The 19,136-nt window shown below is 42.7% G+C and overlaps 1 protein-coding gene across 1 annotated transcript in view; it reads left to right on the plus strand.

Annotated features, from left to right (window-relative positions):
- DDC (dopa decarboxylase) overlaps positions 1 to 17,530 on the plus strand; it is a 493,139-nt gene extending 475,609 nt beyond the window's left edge. The window contains exon 15 of the mRNA XM_063452033.1: positions 17,322 to 17,530. The gene's annotated coding sequence lies outside the window, so the exon portion shown is untranslated. The remainder of the gene's footprint in view (positions 1 to 17,321) is intronic.
- The last annotated feature ends 1,606 nt before the right edge of the window (positions 17,531 to 19,136 follow it).

Below are 19,136 nucleotides of genomic sequence, written 5' to 3' on the forward strand. Positions count from 1 at the left end.
CTCCTCCCAGCGGCAGCATGTCTAACGCTGCACGCTGGGAGCCGGCACTATTATCTAAGCGCCGGGGTCACTCACGTGACCCGGCGTTAAAGCTACAGTGCAACAAACACAGTGGGGAGTATAGATATCCCCCACGTGTGTTTGTTAACACTGATTGGTGGTTAGCCAATCAGGATTCAGGCTAGGATTTAAATTCTTACCTTTCCTGTCTATCTGTGCCCTGTTGTGGTCTTTGCTTTATAGTATTGATTCTGAACGTGTGCTTTCTGGTTACGTACTCTCTGGCTTGTTATACTGACTTTGTGACTTTCTCCTACCCTTTGACCTCGGCTTGTTTCTCGTTATTCTGTTTTCTGGTTCCCCTTACTCGGCTTGTCTCCTGACTATTCTGTGTGTGCTTAGCCCGGCCACTCTAAGGACCGGTACTGCACACTTTCTGTCTGTGTGTCTGTGTGTGTGTTAGCGTGTTGGTTTCCCCAGTATTGTGACATTACAACAGGGCCATAATGGAACCTGCTGACATACCCCAGCTCCTAGTTAATCAGGAGGCTAGAATTGATGGCTTGGACCACCGTATGGATCAGTTTGCTCAAGCTTTACAGACCATACTGGCTCGTACTGCACACTTGCAAACTGCCGTCCAGGAGGCGGCTGCTGCTGTGCCCGAACCCATTGCCACTCCAGTACCCGTTCCTGCTCATGTAGTCCATATGACACCGCCACAGCGCTATAGTGGTGACCCAGCTTTGTGTCGTGGTTTCCTCAATCAAATTGACATCCATTTGGTGATGAATCCACGTTCTTATCCCACCGACAGGTCCAAAATTGCCTTTTTGATAAACCACCTGTCTGGGAGAGCTTTAGCATGGGCAAACCCCATGTGGGAAAATATGTCTCCTATGTCCTTTGCAGATTTTTTGTCAGCATTCAAACGCACGTTTGATCAACCCGGTAGGGTTGCCTCTGCTGGCAAAGCTCTACTTAGGGTTCGACAGGGTAACAGATCTGTAGCGGATTATACTATCGAATTCCGCACTCTAGCAGCTGAAGTGGTTTGGAATAATGACGCCCTCGTAACAGCCTTTCAGGAGGGTTTGGCCGCTTACATACTGGATGAAATGGCATCCAGGGAACTGCCTGTTCTTCTGGATGATGTTATAGACTATGTAATCCTTATTGATAACCGTATTAGAGAGAGGCGTACTCAAAGACGGCTGGATACACGGGTGTTACCTGCTCTACCCAGTACTGCATTACTAGCATTACCCGCTCCTAGGCAATCATCCCCCGAACCCATGCAATTGGGTGCTACAGGGTTAACTGAGGCTGAAAGAACGTATCGTAGAAGGGAGGGGTTATGTCTTTATTGTGGTAAGAGGGGTCACCACTGTAATACCTGCCCTAAGTTACAGGGAAACTACAGCACCTAAGGCCCAGAGAGGGGTCGGCCTCGGGTGTTATGACCTTGTCCCTTCATGTGTCCATCTCCAGACCGTTTATTACAGTTTCTCTTTTGGTCAATAAAACCACTATAACAACCAAAGCCTTGATCGATTCAGGTGCGGCAGACAACCTTATGGATGAGAACTTTGCCAAAACCGCAGCCCTGACTTTGATCCGAAAGGCCACACCCTTGGCCGTTGAGGCCATAGATGGTAGACCACTTGAGAAACCTCTGGTGACCCATGAAACCCAAGATATAGTTATGTCTGTGGGTGCTTTACACAAGGAACGATTAACCTTCCAAATAATTGACTCCCCTACTGCTACCATCGTTCTGGGTTTTCCCTGGTTAGTTAAACACAACCCAGTACTTTGTTTACACAGAAGAAAGGGAAGGTGCACACAATACCAGTAAGGTGAAAACCAGCTCTGACACTTAAATGAAGGAACCCCTTAACCTTCACAACACAAGTAAAACATGCAAGTAAAACAGAAATAAGTGGAGCTTGAGGTTTACCTTAATAAACAGTAATATGATAACGGTGGACAAGGTAAAATTGCAATGATCTGTAAATTACAAACAGGCAAATCTAAGTGTAGATGATTATAACAGAAATAAAAATAAATAAATAATAACTGGGTAACTCACAAACGTAGAGCCAATAATACACTTGGCTCAAATGGTAAGCGCCTCTGGATCTTCTAAGGTAGATCCAACACCCTCTTTTTGTCTCCTCTCGATCTCCTCCTTGTTAACTCAGGAAGCAGGGATGCAAAGGGAAATACTCCAATTGAAGGTATAAACGAAAATTTATTTGAATCAATAAAAGATAAAAGAATAAAATTCGGTATAATAATTCATATAAAATCAGTCCAAAACGCGTTTCGCCAGTAACTGGCTTCCTCAGTTGGTATGGTGGTTGCTGTACTTTCTTGCTCTTTTATATGCTCCTTAATTGCGAGATTACCGGCATTTGCCGAACCGGAAATAAGCTGTGTGGAACGCATAAGTAATGGGCTGGAACGCACGTACACGCTAACGTGCGTGCGCTGATCATGTGGTCCGGCTGTTTTCCTTCCTTATTATTCGTGGAACGCAACGCATGCGTTCCACTGCCAACGGTCTTCAGTATCGGCTGTCTCACTTACTTTCCCTTCGTGGAACGCAATACCTGCGTTCCACATCCGGTATGCATATTTATCGGCAGAGAGTCCTTGAGAATAATGTCCATTGGGTCTCAATAGACCCAGATAAAAGGAATAAAACGAGATGAAAAAAATAAAGAAAATAGACATCAAATTATCACAAAATGGGGATATTACATACTTAGGATATCTATATTAGCCAAATATTACTGTGCTCTCACATTTATACATAAAGGTGAAGTAGAAAGACATATAAAAATATGTAAAAAGGGAAATAAACATAAGATAGGGTAGAAAGGGAGATTCAGAGGGGTGGAGAAGCCTTAAAACACTTATTCTAAGGGCTATAAAATAGCTTCCTCTTAATGGGAAACGGGGTGACGGTATTTAACATCTTAAAGAGGTGTAAAATCAAGAGGAAAGGAAGACTTTCAATAGATAGAGAAAATTTAAGGCAAGAAATGGCATAATTCAAAATTTGAATTTAATCCATGTGGGGCCATAGTATTAAAATTGAAAATAAGTCATTTCTTCAATGCCAATTTTTTTTATGAAATCTCCACCCCTCCAGTTATTTTTAACCAGTTTAAAAGCACAAAACTTAAGACCCTGTGGATTTTGATGGTGACAGTGCTTAAAGTGTTGAGAGACACTATGTGTTTCGACCCCTTTCTTGATATTTCTCACATGCTCGGAAATTCTGATATGGAGACATCTAATGGTCCTCCCTATATACATTTTATTGCAAGGACAAATTAACAAGTAAATAACATTCTTGGAAAAACATGTTAGTTGGTCTCTTATTGCAAACTCTTTATTAGAGATTTCCTTTATATTTTTTATGTGTCTTTTTTCAACTGCAGATTTCAAACCGTTTGAATTTTTTATAGATCTCAATCGCTTTACCAGGCAACTATGCTTAAAAAAGTTCTTCCACAATAAAGATTCGGTAGAACCTAACAACATTTCCCCGTATATCCATAGCAATCTTAGAGACAAATCTAAATTCTTTCCAAGAAATATGATCTCAAGTGAGATCAAGACTTTTGAGACTATGGTTATGAAAGAGGTCAAAAAAATCAAGCATACAAATAAATACCAAAAAAATCTTACAAATGTAGAGACAAAAACCCTAAAGAAGTTACAAAAGAACGAAAACATAATCATAAAACCGGCAGATAAAGGGGGAGGAGTGGTAGTCCTATCCAAAGAAAAATATGTGGGAGAAGCAGAAAGACTTTTGTCAGACACAAACACATATAAAAAATTAGCATCCAACCCTAGTCAGGAAATCTCAACTAAGTTTAAATGTTTTATCAATGAAGGTTTGGACAGTAAAATTTTAACAGATACAGAAGCTAAATACTTGCATATCACACATCCTCAAATCCCAGTATTTTATTGCCTACCGAAGATGCATAAACATTTAATTAACCCCCCAGGGAGACCCATAATTTCTGGGGTTGAAAGCATCTCATCAAGGGTGTCGGAATATATAGACGTCCTATTACAACCGGTAGTAATTAAGAACCAAACGTATTTAAAGGTATTTATTAGAAGGTCCTCCTCTCCGGCTGGTGCTGGTTTCTTTTTTGTGGCAAAAAAGGAGGGCGATTTGAGACCGTGTATAGATTACAGAGCACTAAACAATATAACGATTAAAAATGCCTATCCGATCCCTCTCATTACGGAGTTGTTTGATCGTGTCAAAGGTTCTAAATATTTTACAAAACTAGACCTCAGGGGGGCTTATAACCTTGTTCGTATCAAGGAGAACGATGAATGGAAAACGGCGTTCAATACACGCAGTGGGCATTACGAGTATCTAGTCATGCCTTTTGGATTGTGTAATGCTCCTGCCGTATTTCAGGATCTCATAAACGATGTCCTTAGAGACCTACTGCATGTCTGTGCCGTAGTCTACCTTGATGACATACTGGTATATTCTCCGGATTTGGAGACACATCATACTCATGTTAGGATGGTGCTTAAAAGGTTGTTGCAGAACGGTCTTTATTGTAAATTAGAGAAATGCTTATTCGACCAAACTTCTGTACAATTCCTGGGTTATGTTATTTCTGAACAAGGATTCAGCATGGATCCTTCAAAATTGGAAGCTATACTGTCCTGGCCCCTTCCCCAAGGACTTAAGGCAATACAGCGATTTATAGGGTTTGCCAATTATTATAGAAAGTTTGTTAAAAACTTCTCATCCATTATTTCCCCTATCACTAAACTGACAAAAAAGGGTTTACACCCCAGGGTTTGGAATCCTAATGCTATTGTGGCCTTCGAGACTCTAAAAAAGGCATTTGCCACTGCCCCTGTGTTACACCATCCTGATCCTTCCCTTCCCTTTGTACTGGAAGTAGACGCCTCTGAATCAGGTATAGGAGCAGTGTTGTCACAAAGACAATCGTATGACGAACCCCTCCATCCCTGTGGTTACTTTTCAAAATGCTTGTCAGAGTCTGAAAAGAATTACGACGTTGGGAACAGGGAATTATTAGCTATAGTGATGGCATTTAAAGAATGGAGGTATTTGTTAGAGGGAGCTAGACACAAGATTCTGGTTATAACCGATCATAAAAATCTATCCTATATCGCAGATGCTAAGAGGTTATCCTCTCGTCAGGCTAGATGGTCTTTATTTCTCTCACGTTTTCAGTACATAATCACATACAGGCCTGGTTATCGAAATGTCAAGGCTGATGCCATCTCCCGCCAGTACGAACCTGTAGATTCTATTACCTCCACTCCTGAGCCCATTGTACCCACAACCAATATAGTAGCTACTACCCGTTTGGTTATCTCGTCTCTTTTTCTTGATGGTATCAAGTCATACCAATCCCAAGCACCCTCTGAGACTCCTACTGGTAAGCTGTACATGAAAGTAAAAGACAGAAAGAAGTTGTTAACTTTATTTCACACAGCCAAAACGGCTGGTCATCCAGGGGTTACCAAGACTTACAAGGGTCTTTTCCAACAGTTTTGGTGGCCCTCACTCAAAAAAGACGTGGTAGATTATGTGCAGGCTTGCCGTGTCTGTACACAGTGTAAGTCCCCTAATGTTAAACCCCTGGGACTCCTTATGCCCCTATCTGTACCCAAGAAACCGTGGACACACTTATCCATGGACTTTATTGTGGATCTTCCTTCATCTGATGGGCAGACAGTAATTTTGACTGTAACGGATAGGTTCTCCAAAATGGCGCACTTCATTCCGCTTAAGAAGCTACCTTCTGCGGTTCAGTTGGCTCAGGTGTTTGCCAAAGAAGTGTTCCGCTTGCATGGTATACCACAAGATATCGTATCTGACAGGGGCCCTCAGTTTGTCTCTCGGTTTTGGAGAGGCTTTTGTGCTGAGATGGGGGTCTCCTTATCGTTTACTTCCTCCTATCATCCGCAATCTAATGGAGCTGCCGAACGAGCAAATCAGTCTGTGGAGTTGTATTTACGCTGTTTCACGAATGCACACCAGGACAACTGGTCCCATCTCCTTCCCTGGGCTGAATTTGCCAGGAACACTGTGTCTCATTCTTCTACTGGCGTAAGTCCTTTTATGGTGGCTTATGGGTTCCAACCCGCTGTCCTTCCCGGTGTGTTCTCCGACAAGGGAATGCCCGCTTTGGACGAGCACCTCGCCTCCTTACGGAAGATGTGGGATCAGGTCCATACTGCTCTTTGTCGTGCTGCTGCTACTCAAAAGAGATTTGCTGATCGTCGCAGATGTGCGGCTCCTTCTTATGCTCCGGGTGATAGGGGTTGGTTGTCCTCTAGGAATCTCCGCCTTAGGGTTCCCTCGATGAAGTTCGCGCCCAAGTTCCTTGGTCCCTATAAGGTGTTGCGTAGGGTGAATCCTGTGTCTTACTCCCTGGCCTTGCCCCCTTCCATGCGCATACCTAACACCTTTCACACCTCCCTTTTGAAGCCCTTGCTCTGTAATCGGTTCTCTGGTTCTCTGGGTCTCTCAGGCATTCCGATGCCCTCCGCGCGGTCTCTAGTGACGTATATGAGGTGGCTGCTCTCCTTGATTCTCGTTTCTCTCGAGGTCGGTTGCAGTATCTGGTTGGTTGGAAGGGTTACGGCCCGGAGGAGCGGTCGTCGGTTTCTGTCTCTGACTTGGACGCGCCCTCTTTGATCCGCTCCTTTCATGCGCGGTTTCCTTTGAAGCCTTCGGCTTCCCGCCCTCTGGGCGGTCTTCGAGGGGGGGGTTATGTCAGGGCTCCGCGGGCAGCGGTGAGGGGAGGCTGCAATCCTCTCGCAGCACTCACCCTCGGTCCGTCGCCGCCCGCGGTCCCCTCTCCCCTTACCGATAAGCGAGCGGCGTCCTCTCCTCTTGACACGCCGCTCGCGTCCTCCTCTCCTCCTCCCAGCGGCAGCATGTCTAACGCTGCATGCTGGGAGCCGGCACTATTATCTAAGCGCCGGGGTCACTCACGTGACCCGGCGTTAAAGCTACAGTGCAACAAACACAGTGGGGAGTATAGATATCCCCCACGTGTGTTTGTTAACACTGATTGGTGGTTAGCCAATCAGGATTCAGGCTAGGATTTAAATTCTTACCTTTCCTGTCTATCTGTGCCCTGTTGTGGTCTTTGCTTTATAGTATTGATTCTGAACGTGTGCTTTCTGGTTACGTACTCTCTGGCTTGTTATACTGACTTTGTGACTTTCTCCTACCCTTTGGCTTGTTTCTCGTTATTCTGTTTTCTGGTTCCCCTTACTCGGCTTGTCTCCTGACTATTCTGTGTGTGCTTAGCCCGGCCACTCTAAGGACCGGTACTGCACACTTTCTGTCTGTGTGTCTGTGTGTGTGTTAGCGTGTTGGGTTCCCCAGTATCGTGACAATTTTATCACCAGGTTTCTTAACCTTTGGCTGATTTTCGTCATGTGCATGGTGTATAGTATACAATTTCATGCACTGACTGACTAGCCATTCTAATGGTAACTTACAATCGTAATCTCTTGCGAGATTCATTTGTATGTTTACCGGCATGGCATGAAAATACAGATCTTTGAAGTCTGTACTTTCATACCTGGGTTTCTTTGGGCCACGGAGTATGCATTTTTAAGAATTATTAAAAATTCTCTGGGGCTTTGATCTGGACGGCACTTTAAGTTATAAAGTGCTTTCTTTGCAGAAGCAATGGTTTTATACTTACCATATTCCATGATTATCTCATATTTCATCTTGGACCAGGACATTAATTGTATAGCTTGAAGACTTTCTAGATAAACATGGCACATTGAATCAAAGGTCCATGTAATGAACCATTTCTTATGGATGTCATGCCCAATGAATTCATGGCTCTATCATAATTTTCCAGATGTTCAGATATGTTTCCTGAACCTCTAGAAAATTGTGGGACAGTGTCTTTAAGGAATTTAATAACCTTAGGCGTTTCATAAATAGGCATAGTTGATTTACGATCTCTTACTTTCCCTGTGTCTGGGTCTATGCGATCTGGCTGCTGGAGAGGAATTAGATCCGTACAACAGTGCAGATGGCATATCAGTCACATGGCCTTCAGAGTGGACAGTGCAATCACTTTCACTCCCATCACTCTGAGCTTCTCGTTCACTGTCACAATTCTGATCAGCATCAGAATCCTGCCAGTGTACAGAACCATGTCTGTTTTCATTCCTATCACCTTGAACTGGACTCTGCCTCCCTCTCAAGTTTGGCCAAGACAGTCTGTTCAAACTGTTCTGCCCAAGATTGCCAAGCCTGTTCGGCAATATTAGGAGATGGAGAATTCTGTTTCACAGGTGATATTTCTGAATTACTCATATCTTTTCTTTGAGACTGTTTTATGAAAACCTGGTCTGGTGTGGGAAAATCATAATAAGGAGGGGATTTACAGATAGTCTTTTCTTGCATTTTTGTGCAACTTTTTGGCACACAATGATGGCTACTAACCTCACTGCCTGATTTCTGACTCTCCTTTTCATACTCATCTAATTGCATTTTAAGCGGATTTATTTCCTGTGCATATTTATCCGTCAAAGCTTTCATTTCTTTTTCATGATCAGCCTGACGAGTTTTATGCTCAGGAGGTCAAACTTGGTATTTCCCATCTTTAATGCCCAGATGGTCACTGTACGTGTCCAATTTGGCATTCAGTAACTTGTTTCATCTAACGCCTTAAGTGCTGTCATAAAGAAAGGCCAAGAGTGTATTATGAACGCCATTTTCATTTCTATGTTCTTGTGTCCAGCAATTTCTTTAAGATATGTTACTATGTGTGTATCACTTAGAATGGTTTCTTTAGCTTCCCATTCTATGCTTTTCAACCAAACCTCATAGCTTAAATCATTCTTCATATGTTTATGAATATGGACTAAAGCATTTTTTCCTAGGTCTTGAATAATTTCAGCATTGTCTGATACAGATGCATCGCTGGCCATATTTTATACACTGATTTAATCTCAATACAAAACTCTTTTCTATATCAAGATTAAATTGCATGAATTACACCAATATTATTGTATATGGAATATAATTTCAACTTAAACGATCTCAGCAGTGTGCTTCCAATTTGTGGGGATATTTATGGGCTAATTTATGGGTTAACAGTTGAGAATTGCCCACTATTTCAATCCTCTGGCTGCTCACTGTAAAAAAAAAAGAAAAAAAAAGGGTTCCCCCTCCCTGAGCGGCGGATGGGGGCCCGTGCGGTGGGTGGGGGCTCTTAACAAGAACCTATTGTCCTCCCCCCTGGCCCTCACCACTGAGCGGCGGGTGGGGGCCCTAAATACAAATTGGGGGGGACCTATTGTCCTCCCCCCTGGCCCCCACCCCTGAGCGGTGGGTGGGGTCCCTAAACAAGAATAAGAGGGGGACCTATTGTCCTCCCACCTGGCACCCACCCCTGAGCGGCGGGTGGGGGCCCTAAATACAAATTGGGGGGACCTATTGTCCTCCCCCTGGCCCCCACCCCTGAGCGGTGGGTGGGGTCCCTAAACAAGAATAAGGGGGGGACCTAATGTCCTCCCTCTGGCCCCCACCCCTGAGCAGTGGGTGGGGGCCTTAAATAGAAATGGGGGGGGACCTAATGTCCTCCTCCTGGCCCCCACCCCTGTGCGGTGGGTGGGGGCCCTTAACAAGAATAAGGAGAGGGACCTATTGTCCGCCCCCACCCCTGAGCGGCGGGTGGGGGCCCTAAATACAAATTGGGGGGACCTATTGTCCTCCCCTCTGGCCCCCACCCATGAGCGGTGGTTGGGGCCCTAAACAAGAATAAGGGGGGGCCTAATGTACTCTACCTTGGCCCCCACCCCTGAACGGCGGGTGGGGGCCCTAAATACAAATTTAACCCCCCTCCCCCCAGGTGACTAGGGATCCACAAACTCCTAGTCAACCACTCCCCCCAAAAATAAACCCCTACCTATTTGTGCTCTGTGGCATTTTACACAGCGTTTTTCCCACACTGTGTAATTTGACTCATAACTCTCAGATTGGTGTATTAAGTAACCAATCAGAGAGTTATGAGTCAAATTACACAGCGTGGGAAAATTCCAAGACATTAGGTCCCCCCCAATTTGTATTTAGAGCCCCCCACCCACCGCTCAGGGGTGGGGGCCGGTGGGGAGGACAATAGGTCCTCTCCCCTTTTTTTACTTTAGGGCCCCCACCCGCCGCTCAGGGTTGGGGGCCGGAGGGGGGCAATAGGTTCTTTTTTTTTTTTTTTTTTACAGGCTGCTCACTGTTTAATAGACATGCCCTTACTCGCGTTATAGCGAGTATGGGCATAATTTACTCATACTAAATCATCTTTACTTAGTATTAGTAAATTTGACTGAAAGACCAATTCAGGTCTTTTCTGACATGAACAACGATACCACCCATGTACATGTTTCATGGTGTTTTGGAAAGTTACAGGGTCAATATAAGACTTGCCCATTTACGGTTTTGCACATTGAAATTATGCAGATTGGTTATGTTGCATTTGAGATTGTATGGTAGTCCAGGAATGAAATTTACCCCCTTCATGGCATACCATTTGAAAATGTAGACAACCCAGGGTATTTAAAATGGGGGTATGCTTAGCCTTTTTTAGTAGCCACTAAGTCACAAACGCTGGCCAAAGTTAGCGTTCATGTATGTTTTTTACATTTTTCACACAAAAACTGCCCTTTTGCTGAATATATCATCGTTGTGATACGACTTTGAAACACTAATATTTGTGTTCAACAAAGTCTCCAGAGTAATACAGTACCCCCCATCTACAGGTTTTATGGTGTTTTGGAAAGTTACATGGTTAAATATTGTGCTGAAAAATTAAATTTCATGGACTTTTTGCCAGGGTTGTCAGGCAAATCACTCAAATTGTAATTAATAAAATCATTTAAAGGGACACTGTAGGTCTGGGTACAAACTCCCATCTCTCTTAACACTAGAGTGGTAATTATTGCAGTTTTTATGAACTGCAATAATTACCTGCTAGGGTTAACTCCTGTCTACTAGACAGCCACTAGATGGACCTCCGGGCTTGAAGGCGGCTTTTGGTCACTTAAATGACACAGGACGCATTTACGCTATGCATGAGGACTTCTAGCGTCACCAGAATCTCCATAGGAAAGCACTGAATAATGCTTTCCTATGGGGAAATCCTAATGCAAGCGTGGCCATTGTTAGAGTGATCACTTGGCCCAGGGGGCCTGATTCAGCAGGGGGACTGCCTAGGCTGTCAGGCAGTCTTCCCGAAGCGGATCGCGTAAGTCCACCACAGCTCCTTGGCATGAAAGCCGTTACGGCATTCCATGCCGCTGCAATGGCTTTACAGCCAATAAAATGAGGGAGGCATGGAAAGCCGTAATGGAGCCAAGAGTTAAATATCTTCTTAAAAATGTTTGGAAATGATTGCTCTTTTTCAGGGTTCTTCCATTCCCATTGCACCAATTCCAGGAGTATCAGATGGGGAAACCTTTCCCTTTTAGAGTTCAGAGGGTTCATTTCCCTGCAGAATGGATAAAAATCTCTTTGATAAACTTATTAAGCTTGTCTGGTGGAAAATCTGTATCTGTTTTAAGTCGTGCCTGGAAACATCAGAAAAAGAGAAGACTGAGCATTCACCAAATGATAACACCAAATGAGAAGAGGACCTATGTCTCCTGCGTCCCTTTCTGGAACCGTCCTGGGCCGATACCTGTACACTGGATTTTGCGGATTCCTTAAATTATTACTATGTCAAAGAGATTATCCTAAAACCAACTGAGAAAAGATTGCATTTCCTTCTGCTTTGTCTTTTCCAGGAACTTGGCAGAACATTAGTTGCATTTATTTTTCTTGCATCCATTTGGAAGTGGCATAGCACACTTACTACAGACTAAATGTTTAGATTTATAATATGTTGTTTTTGTTTGCAGAGGTGGGTATTCTTGCCATATCCAATTTGTCTTATAGACTTATATCCATCTTAGAGACCTCAGAACCATTGGGGGGAGGGAGGAAGACTGGTGACTTGGTGAACATATCTAAAGCTTAAATAGGCTTTTCAAATTTAAAATGTGCTCCAGAACCAAAATTCCAAATGCGCATGTGCAATAGTGCAGTCAGAACTGCAGTGAGGGGGCGGGGCCTAACCGCCATTCTGAGCGGTCGCACATGAAGTGAGCTCCTGGCTAAACTAAAAGAAAAAGCTGATAACTGACTCAATACCCAAGCAAATCTGACAAATCCTGCTGAGGACACCCTGAGCCACAAACTACGGCATATTACCGATCGAATGGTGATTTTACCTCGACGCATCTCCGAGAAAAAGCGGTGGAGGCAGCTGGTGAGAAACGGCCGTTCTCCTTGCTGACACTCTACCTGACAAGGAGAGGCGATCGGACTCCCCGTCCCCCCCCCCCTGCCGGTGAGGGATATCCCGGTATACAATCGACTGTCCATCGAAAGGAGGGGGCCTATGTAATACCGCAGAAGCCCTAGTAAGCTGAGGCCTTTGAAATCAGCTGCCCCAAAATGGCGGACGCGCCATGTGAAGGCAGCCTTGCGACTTCCATGAAGCGCTTGGACGAAATCTTTGCCAACTTCTGACGCAAACTCGCTGTCAGGCAAGAGCAACGAGAGGAGAGGGAATGGGGTGACAGCTCACTGCGAAGCTCGCCGTCTGCCACTCACCGACTTGCTAAACATGCAACCTCCACGACACGCACTCTACACCAGCGGAGGCGACGCAACCGACCCCCGGGCACTTACAGGAGCCCAAAAGCAACTAAAATTCAGCACCACTACACCGGGCTGAAAAACGCAAGGGTGAGCCTCCCGGCGCACATCTCGCACCCCCAGAGGAAGAGGCTTCAAGAGCAAGCCGGCACTGCACTGCACCGAGCCAGCGGAGGAGCTGCACACAGTCGGACCGGCAGAAACCGGAGCCCGACTCAACAACACGACAAGATCAGGGTCATTGAGACTCTCACCCCCCGAAGAAGCCAGGTACCAAGACAAGGGATGGGGTGATCGACCACTAATATGCAGCCTGGACATTTCAGTTACCGTCACGCTCTTCTCTCACGGACTGATTTGTACCGATCTACATCTGGACTATTTACGCTACCTGGCCCACTTGATTACATACCTGCCTGCCTGCCTGGCATCCAGCTTGTTTCACCCCCATGTCTATTTCCTCTCCCCCTCTCATGTAAGCGTAATCTGTGTTGTCCTCAGCCTAGTTTAGGCACTGTATAAACCTAATAATATAGCATAGACTATAGCATGGACTATAGCATAGACTAGGCGGAATTCTTGTAACATACCTACCATTACTGTTAATATTTTTCCATGTTATTACTTGCCGTGTTTTTGCATTCTTGCTAGCACCTGATAAAGTATTTACACTACTTAATATGTGCAGCGAGTAGGCATTAAACGGGGCAGTCTTTATTATTTCTGTTAAGCAGCGCTAGACGCAGGACGGTACTTGATTACTCTAACCTTCTAACGTTACTCTTAACGACCACTGTTTCGCCTTAATTTTTTTTTTTATTTGTATTTTAACACTAACTCACTGGCATATAACCTGCTATAACGAATTCTTACCCTTGTTTTAATGAAGAGCACCTTTATGCTCAGAGAGAATAGAAACATGGCTACACAACGAAGGCTAACTCTAGCAATGTTAACTGCTGTATGATGTGTCTATGCTTAAATACACACAGTTTAACTTTTAAATGTATTAGTACATTAAGTTACTGCTAACTGCAACCGTGCTTATACAATATGACTGCGAATTTAACCTGAAGCCACTCTTTAAGCATTTGACTCCACCGATCTCTAATGTCAGCTAATATAATCTGTTGATGTTCATACTATATGCTGTTAATCCCCTGTCATAATTCAATAAGCCTGTTTATATTGCCTACACCGTAAACAAAAGTGTGCTACTACTCTAATGCCATGCCTGCGAATTACAGTGAAGATGCAGTACCTACCTAAGAGGTCGTAGCATCGACCGATATCCTTAGCTAGTTAGGCGATGTTTAATCACATCCAACCACTACTATATACGCTAGAACCGCTGTATGTTTACTGTGTCAAGCCTGAAACCCCCATCGTGACTCACGGCAACAGACATACAAAGCTAGCCTGTATATAGCATGTTTAAAATCTTTAAAGTGTTCCCAGTCTGTTAATTTTCTCATAAAAAATGTGCTGTTTATTTCTGCCATGACAATGTAAGCCATTGAAATGCCTGTAATTGCTGTTGTGGCGCTACAGGTACCTCTGTTATGTAATCAAATGCACAAGAAAAATAAAGAATTAAAAAAAAAAAAAAAAAAGAACTGCAGTGAAACGCAAGCCATCCAGGTGTGCATGCCACCATTGCTTATTGAAGGGCGCGCCACCTGGGACTGCCTACCTGCCAGTTCCCGAAAAACTTGGCATAAGCAACTCACAAAGAAAATTGGCGCTCTGTAACCGCACAAGGTTCTGAGGTAGCATCCTACAGCTCATCACTCAGTATGCTATTGGCCTTAGTTCCCCAGGCCTCGCCAGTCTCCTTACAACAGAGTAACTCATCCATTCTGGTGACAGGACAAGAACAAACTGCAATGTATTGGGGAGACCAGGATTTATAAGGGGACTAGGGGGAGTTTTAACATTTTCTTCACATAGTTACATAGGCTGAAAAGGACATGTTTCCAGCAAATTCAGTTTTCCTCACATCTTTTTTTTGCGGTTGATCCAAAGGAAGGCAAAACAAAAAAAAAATCCAGTTTGAAGCACTTCCAATTTTGCAACAAATTAGAAAAAAAAATCCTTCTTGACCCCAGAATTGCAGTCAGATTTATCCTTGGATCAAGAAGCTATTACCCTATAGTTGAGAAAGTATATAATTAAGCATTAGGTTTTTGCAAGTATGCATATAGTTGCTATTTAAACATCTGTACAGACGCTGATAAAACCACTTCTTCAGGTAGAGAATTCCTTATTGTTCTTACGGTAAAAAAAACCTTTTAATTTGCCTTGAATTAAATCTTCTTTCTTTCAGTCTAAATGCATGACCTTGTGTCCTATGTATAGTCCTGTTTACCTGTTCACCTGTTTGTGAATAGATTAACAGACCATGGTATTTGTATAATGTTATCATATCCCCTCTGAGGCACCATTTTTCTAAATTAAAGAGATTTAAATTTGTTAACCTTTCTTCATAGCTAAAATGTTCCATTTCATTTACTAATTTAGTAGCCTGCCTCTGCACTTTTTATAGTGCCATAATATCCTTCTTTAGAACAGGTGCCCAAAATTGCACCGCATATTGACTATGTGGTCTTACCAGCGATTTATAAAGAAGCAAAATTATATTCTGATCCCGAGCATTAATGCACCTTTTTTGTATACATGACAATGCCTTACTGTCCTTAGCCATTGTTAATTGACATTGCCCATTGTTGCCTAGTTTGTTGTCTATAACAATTCCCAAATCCTTCTCGTGTTTTCTTATCCCTAATTTGTTTCCATTTAGGATATAAATTGCTTGTGCATTCTTGATGCCGAAGTGCATAACTTTGCATTGTTCTACATTAAATTTCATCTGCCATTTGAGTGCCCAGTCTCCCAGTCTATCTTAATCCCTCTGCAGCAAAGTAATATCTTGCTCAAATTGTATTACTTTACAGAGTTTTGTGTCATCTGCAAACACTGAAACATGACTTTCAATGCTTATTTCAAAATAATTTATAAAATCTTTAGTTTTTTTTTTTTTTTTTTACCAAGATTCTTTTCCGGATTAAAAAAATGTATCCACACTTATGCTGTGCTGCCATTATATGCTAGGATAAAGTAGACTTATCTTTTAAGTTATACAGTGTTTTGTAGAAGTCTGAGAAGACATTAGTAATGGCTTTGGGATTGTATATTTTATTCTTGCTTTCATCAATAATAAGTGATTTTAGATGCAGTCTATTAGCCAGAGGTTTGCCTGCTTTATTCCTGTTAACATAACAGGTTTACTGAACAGAGGAAGGAGTTTATCCCCAATAATCTATGTGCAATTTGTTTTTAACTTTATCTGTTGCAAGGTATCAGGAGCTGAATCAATTTTATGTTGGGTTTCAAGTGTTTTCAATTTGGTATGATGTATGACTTTTATAGCATGGCTAGTTCTTTTAAGTTGAGATGATAACTTAAGTAATAGAATCATTTCTAAAGTCAAATGCAATCTTTTTAAACCTTTTTCTTATCATATTATATTTAATGGATCAATCCAAGCGGTATGGGCGGTCTGCTCCAGTTGACAGGCAGGGAAGGGCACCTCCATCCCACCTGTCACTCTTTGTAGTGTGGCCGCACGGGACCTGGGTAGACTAATTATACTCTACACAAGTCTAACAGGGAGGGATCTGCAACAACGACACAGGGAGCTAGAGAGGAGCATTGAACCCCAGTGGCTAACAGCCATACCCTAACAGGGTATGCAGGAACAAGTCCCATCTTCTGCACCACTAGACAACAGACAGTTATTGGAGTTTGCAGGCCCTTCCTCTCTTGTGTCCAACCAGCACCCCCCACCCCAGATGTTGCTGAACTACAACCTCCAATAATTACCTGGCTATCTGTTTCATTGAAAGAGTCATGCGAGTTGTAGTTCAGCAACATCTTGCCAGACGCAGGTTGTACAGGCCTGTTAGACATTCTTGTATATATTACTCCTGTTTGGCAGGATTGTAGCAGCCATTCATAGGCTGCTATTGTTTTAAACACTGCTTGCTGTTTAAAGCAGCACTGTCATCCCACTACATTATCGCTATCTATTTATCTCTTTTATGCTGATTGGTTTTAAACAGAATTCTTCAGCAAGCTGCTCATCAGACAATAACACTGTATGCAAGTCATTAATTTATATATATATATATATATATATATATATATATTATATAAAATAGAGATGCACTTTTCGGTCTTTTCAAAAAATGAAATAGTATTTAATACATCAAAGGGTTTACAGTCATCCGATCGACATAGACCCGAACGGGTCGAAACGTTGATCGGATGACTGTAAACTCTTTGATATATTAAATACTATTTCATTTTTTGAAAAGACCGAAGAGTGCATCTCTATTTTATAATATATATAACCTCAGCGTGGGATTGCACCAGGGCATCTAACAGACTACTAAGTAGCCAGCAAGGGTGAGTGCCATTACACTTGTATTATATATATATAAATGCTATGCCAGTTACTACTGGTACATTTATCATTTTTTTGCATTTTTTTTCCTAGAGCAAGAAGCAAAGAAACGAGAAATTAAGCACGTTTGCTTGGGCATTCGCCATCTTGAAAGGAGTATAATTGTTTTAATTAATGGACAAATTCACTGTAACTACAAATGTGAAGTACAGAAAAGAAAGTAGTACATGGTTAATGTTTAGTCACCACAAGGAATAACCCAAATAAAATATATGATAAAAATAAAAATGGTCATATCTCAATCTGTCTTTATTATAGTGTGGTAACAATTGTAAGTTAAAATCATACAATCTCTTTTAATGCTGTCTTTGGGATATCCTGTACATATTTTACACAACTACTATCTCCTTGTGTTGAATTTGAGTTATACATACCTTTAACTAATGGGGTTTCAGAATCCTCTTCAAAGTTACAAACACCACAAGATAGGTGAATGCAAGGTGTACCAAATACTAATTAAACAGTACAGTGTGTGAGAGAATTAACACGAACATACCAGGCAATACTCAGGTACTAGCATTACATCTAAAAACCGTTTATTTAAACATAATAGATAAAAACAAACAAATCATCGGGTAAAATTTTGCAGTAATATAAAACATAATGCTGCATACAATTGAAGTTACTGAAACAAATGGGGCTGTGGATAAGCACAGCAAGCTTGTATTGGCTTTGTAAGCCCTCTGTGGGTGTTCCTACTGCTATTGTCCCCTGCATGATGATGAGCTTGATGTAAATAAGACCCCATCAATGTAAAGTGACAGGTGCAGTCTGGAAAATAGTGTGAAAATAGAGTGCCGACTGAAAGTTGTGATAAACAACTTAACCAAAGCAATGCTATTCGCAGAATCAAGCTGGCAATTTAAATCCAATTGGTTAAGTAGTGGGAAAACCCACCTACATAGATCAATTGGACACACCTCTCTCAATCCTTTTAATAATTGTATTTTATTGAAGGTTTTCATCACAATCCAGTACATAGTTACAACTCAGTGAATATAGACATGAATACAATCATCGACACAGTAAGATGATATAGCATAACTGGAGCAACTGAGGACTACATACAGTAGAAACGTGACTTGAATCGGTGAGGAGTTAAGTCTGATCTGAGACCTTCAGTTAGCTACAAGATGGTATGCCTGTGGATTATGTAAAGATAACATAAATCATAAATAACAAAGGTATTTACAAAACGATACATAAAGGCATGAACTAGTTGGTACATTATTAGGCATCTACCATGTTCTCCACTTCACGTTTGTCAGGTAGTAGCACCCTGTGAGGGAGTGTTCCCCACAGTATCTCCCTCTCCCTCCCTGGCCCATTTAATTTGTACCATTCCCTCCTCCATTATACCAGGTTTTCCATACCCCCCACGTCTCCCTAAATGGTGCGGCTGCATGTGCAGATTCCGTGGACATCCTCTCATACACATAAAACTGTTGTACTTTATCCTTTAGCTGTTGGAGAGATGGGTAGGTGTGTTTCTTCCAGTATAGCGCAATCAGGTTGCGGGCTGCCATGCGAACCAGTGTGATCAATTGTTTGTGGTTCCTCTCTACCTCCCTTGGGAACAACAGAAGGAGGCAGGTAGTGATAGTCATGGGGAAGTCCTGGATACTCTAACAGGTCCCTAACATCGCTCTACAGAGGTTGGATACCACTGGAGTGCCACCATATGTTTGGCATGGTGCCCTCTTCTGTAGAACATTGCCAACACTCCGCGGGTACAGTGGGGATGATTTTATGCAATCGGTGGGGAGTCATGTACCACCTATACAGCAGTTTTCTATGTTCCTCCATATGGGAGTAGCACCTGGTCCACTTCTTTATACTGTTTAGGGC

This window comes from Pelobates fuscus, chromosome 4, assembly GCF_036172605.1.
Source record: "Pelobates fuscus isolate aPelFus1 chromosome 4, aPelFus1.pri, whole genome shotgun sequence".
Lineage (NCBI taxonomy): Eukaryota > Metazoa > Chordata > Amphibia > Anura > Pelobatidae > Pelobates > Pelobates fuscus.